Below are 5,035 nucleotides of genomic sequence, written 5' to 3'. Positions count from 1 at the left end.
GGAGAATAAGAAAGGTGTAACAGAGGGTTAGTGAGGGAGAATAAGAAAGGTGTAACAGAGGGATAGTGAGGGAGAATAAGAAAGGTGTAACAGAGGGTTAGTGAGGGAGAATAAGAAAGGTGTAACCGAGGGATAGTGAGGGAGAATAAGAAAGGTGTAACAGAGGGTTAGTGAGGGAGAATAAGAAAGGTGTAACAGAGGGATAGTGAGGGAGAATAAGAAAGGTGTAACAGAGGGTTAGTGAGGGAGAATAAGAAAGGTGTAACAGAGGGATAGTGAGGGAGAATAAGAAAGGTGTAACCGAGGGATAGTGAGGGAGAATAAGAAAGGTGTAACAGAGGGTTAGTGAGGGAGAATAAGAAAGGTGTAACAGAGGGATAGTGAGGGAGAATAAGAAAGGTGTAACAGAGGGTTAGTGAGGGAGAATAAGAAAGGTGTAACAGAGGGTTAGTGAGGGAGAATAAGAAAGGTGTAATAGAGGGTTAGTGAGGGAGAACAAGAAAGGTGTAACAGAGGGATAGGGAGGGAGAATAAGAAAGGTGTAACAGAGGGATAGTGAGGGAGAATAAGAAAGGTGTAACAGAGGGTTAGTGAGGGAGAATAAGAAAGGTGTAACAGAGGGATAGTGAGGGAGAATAAGAAAGGTGTAACAGAGGGATAGTGAGGGAGAATAAGAAAGGTGTAACAGAGGGATAGTGAGGGAGAATAAGAAAGGTGTAACAGAGGGATAGTGAGGGAGAATAAGAAAGGTGTAACAGAGGGATAGTGAGGGAGAATAAGAAAGGTGTAACAGAGGGTTAGTGAGGGAGAATAAGAAAGGTGTAACAGAGGGTTAGTGAGGGAGAATAAGAAAGGTGCAACAGAGGGTTAGTGAGGGAGAACAAGAAAGGTGTAACAGAGGGATAGTGAGGGAGAATAAGAAAGGTGTAACAGAGGGATAGTGAGGGAGAATAAGACAGGTGTAACAGAGGGATAGTGAAGGAGAATAAGAAAGGTGTAACAGAGGGATAGTGAGGGAGAATAAGAAAGGTGTAACAGAGGGTTAGTGAGGGAGAACAAGAAAGGTGTAACAGAGGGATAGTGAGGGAGAATAAGAAAGGTGTAACAGAGGGATAGTGAGGGAGAACAAGAAAGGTGTAACAGAGGGATAGTGAGGGAGAATAAGAAAGGTGTAACAGAGGGATAGTGAGGGAGAATAAGAAAGGTGTAACAGAGGGATAGTGAGGGAGAATAAGAAAGGTTTAACAGAGGGATAGTGAGAGAGAACAAGAAAGGTGTAACAGAGGGTTAGTGAGGGAGAATAAGAAAGGTGTAACAGAGGGTTAGTGAGGGAGAACAAGAAAGGTGTAACAGAGGGATAGTGAGGGAGAATAAGAAAGGTGTAACAGAGGGTTAGTGAGGGAGAATAAGAAAGGTGTAACAGAGGGATAGTGAGGGAGAATAAGACAGGTGTAACAGAGGGTTAGTGAGGGAGAATAAGACAGGTGTAACAGAGGGATAGTGAGGGAGAATAAGAAAGGTGTAACAGAGGGATAGTGAGGAAGAATAAGAAAGGTGTAACAGAGGGATAGTGAGGGAGAATAAGAAAGGTGTAACAGAGGGATAGTGAGGGAGAATAAGAAAGGTGTAACAGAGAGATAGTGAGGGAGAATAAGAAAGGTGTAACAGAGGGATAGTGAGAGAGAATAAGAAAGGTGTAACAGAGGGATAGTGAGGGAGAATAAGAAAGGTGTAACAGAGGGATAGTGAGGGAGAATAAGACAGGTGTAACAGAGGGTTAGTGAGGGAGAATAAGAAAGGTGTAACAGAGGGTTAGTGAGGGAGAATAAGAAAGGTGTAACAGAGGGTTAGTGAGGGAGAATAAGAAAGGTGTAACAGAGGGTTAGTGAGGGAGAATAAGAAAGGTGTAACAGAGGGATAGTGAGGGAGAATAAGAAAGGTGTAACAGAGGGATAGTGAGGGAGAATAAGACAGGTGTAACAGAGGGATAGTGAGGGAGAATAAGAAAGGTGTAACAGAGGGATAGTGAGGGAGAATAAGAAAGGTGTAACAGAGGGTTAGTGAGGGAGAATAAGAAAGGTGTAACAGAGGGATAGTGAGGGAGAACAAGAAAGGTGTAACAGAGGAATAGTGAGGGAGAATAAGAAAGGTGTAACAGAGGGTTAGTGAGGGAGAATAAGAAAGGTGTAACAGAGGGTTAGTGAGGGAGAACAAGAAAGGTGTAACAGAGGGATAGTGAGGGAGAATAAGACAGGTGTAACAGAGGGATAGTGAGGGAGAATAAGAAAGGTGTAACAGAGAGATAGTGAGGGAGAATAAGAAAGGTGTAACAGAGGAATAGTGAGGGAGAATAAGAAAGGTGTAACAGAGGGATAGTGAGGGAGAATAAGACAGGTGTAACAGAGGGTTAGTGAGGGAGAATAAGAAAGGTGTATCAGAGGGTCAGTGAGGGAGAATAAGAAAGGTGTAACAGAGGGTTAGTGAGGGAGAATAAGAAAGGTGTAACAGAGGGTTAGTGAGGGAGAATAAGAAAGGTGTAACAGAGGGATAGTGAGGGAGAATAAGAAAGGTGTAACAGAGGGATAGTGAGGGAGAATAAGACAGGTGTAACAGAGGGATAGTGAGGGAGAATAAGAAAGGTGTAACAGAGGGATAGTGAGGGAGAATAAGAAAGGTGTAACAGAGGGTTAGTGAGGGAGAATAAGAAAGGTGTAACAGAGGGATAGTGAGGGAGAACAAGAAAGGTGTAACAGAGGAATAGTGAGGGAGAATAAGAAAGGTGTAACAGAGGGTTAGTGAGGGAGAATAAGAAAGGTGTAACAGAGGGTTAGTGAGGGAGAACAAGAAAGGTGTAACAGAGGGATAGTGAGGGAGAATAAGACAGGTGTAACAGAGGGATAGTGAGGGAGAATAAGAAAGGTGTAACAGAGAGATAGTGAGGGAGAATAAGAAAGGTGTAACAGAGGAATAGTGAGGGAGAATAAGAAAGGTGTAACAGAGGGATAGTGAGGGAGAACAAGAAAGGTGTAACAGAGGGATAGTGAGGGAGAATAAGAAAGGTGTAACAGAGGGATAGTGAGGGAGAATAAGAAAGGTGTAACAGAGGGATAGTGAGGGAGAATAAGAAAGGTGTAAAAGAGGGATAGTGAGGGAGAATAAGAAAGGTGTAACAGAGGGATAGTGAGGGAGAATAAGAAAGGTGTAACAGAGGGATAGTGAGGGAGAATAAGAAAGGTGTAACAGAGGGTTAGTGAGGGAGAATAAGAAAGGTGTAACAGAGGAATAGTGAGGGAGAATAAGAAAGGTGTAACAGAGGGATAGTGAGGGAGAATAAGAAAGGTGTAACAGAAGGATAGTGAGGGAGAATAAGAAAGGTGTAACAGAGGGATAGTGAGGGAGAATAAGAAAGGTGTAACAGAGGGATAGTGAGGGAGAATAAGAAAGGTGTAACAGAGGGATAGTGAGGGAGAATAAGAAAGGTGTAACAGAGGGATAGTGAGGGAGAACAAGAAAGGTGTAACAGAGGGTTAGTGAGGGAGAATAAGAAAGGTGTAACAGAGGGATAGTGAGGGAGAATAAGAAAGGTGTAACAGAGGGATAGTGAGGGAGAATAAGAAAGGTGTAACAGAGGGTTAGTGAGGGAGAATAAGAAAGGTGTAACAGAGGGTTAGTGAGGGAGAATAAGACAGGTGTAACAGAGAGATAGTGAGGGAGAACAAGAAAGGTGTAACAGAGGGTTAGTGAGGGAGAATAAGAAAGGTGTAACAGAGGGATAGTGAGGGACAATAAGAAAGGTGTAACAGAGGGTTAGTGAGGGAGAACAAGAAAGGTGTAACAGAGGGATAGTGAGGGAGAATAAGAAAGGTGTAAAAGAGGGATAGTGAGGGAGAATAAGAAAGGTGTAACAGAGGGATAGTGAGGGAGAACAAGAAAGGTGTAACAGAGGGATAGTGAGGAAGAATAAGAAAGGTGTAACAGAGGGTTAGTGAGGGAGAATAAGAAAGGTGTAACCGAGGGATAGTGAGGGAGAATAAGAAAGGTGTAACAGAGGGATAGTGAGGGAGAATAAGAAAGGTGTAACAGAGGGATAGTGAGGGAGAATAAGAAAGGTGTAACAGAGGGATAGTGAGGGAGAATAAGACAGGTGTAACAGAGGGATAGTGAGGGAGAATAAGAAAGGTGTAACAGAGGGATAGTGAGGGAGAACCAGAAAGGTGTAACAGAGGGTTAGTGAGGGAGAATAAGAAAGGTGTCACAGAGGGATAGTGAGGGAGAATAAGAAAGGTGTAACAGAGGGATAGTGAGGGAGAATAAGACAGGTGTAACAGAGGGATAGTGAGGGAGAATAAGAAAGGTATAACAGAGGGAAAGTGAGGGAGAACAAGAAAGGTGTAACAGAGGGATAGTGAGGGAGAATAAGAAAGGTGTAACAGAGGGATAGTGAGGGAGAATAAGAAAGGTGTAACAGAGGGATAGTGAGGGAGAATAAGAAAGGTATAACAGAGGGATAGTGAGGGAGAATAAGAAAGGTATAACAGAGGGATAGTGAGGGAGAATAAGAAAGGTGTAACAGAGGGTTAGTGAGGGAGAATAAGAAAGGTGTAACAGAGGGATAGTGAGGGAGAATAAGAAAGGTGTAACAGAGGGATAGTGAGGGAGAATAAGAAAGGTGTAACAGAGGGATAGTGAGGGAGAATAAGAAAGGTGTAACAGAGGGATAGTGAGGGAGAATAAGAAAGGTGTAACAGAGGGATAGTGAGGGAGAATAAGAAAGGTGTAACAGAGGGATAGTGAGGGAGAATAAGAAAGGAGTAACAGAAGGTTAGTGAGGGAGAATAAGAAAGGTGTAACAGAGGGTTAGTGAGGGAGAACAAGAAAGGTGTAACAGAGGGATAGTGAGGGAGAATAAAAAAGGTGTAACAGAGGGATAGTGAGGGAGAGTAAGAAAGGTGTAACAGAGGGTTAGTGAGGGAGAATAAGAAAGGTGTAACAGAGGGTTAGTGAGGGAGAATAAGAAAGGTGTAACAGAGGGATA

This window comes from Watersipora subatra, chromosome 8 (genome assembly GCF_963576615.1).
Source record: "Watersipora subatra chromosome 8, tzWatSuba1.1, whole genome shotgun sequence".
In the NCBI taxonomy this organism is placed as follows: Eukaryota; Metazoa; Bryozoa; class Gymnolaemata; order Cheilostomatida; family Watersiporidae; genus Watersipora; species Watersipora subatra.
Note: the sequence above shows the minus strand (reverse complement) of the source record.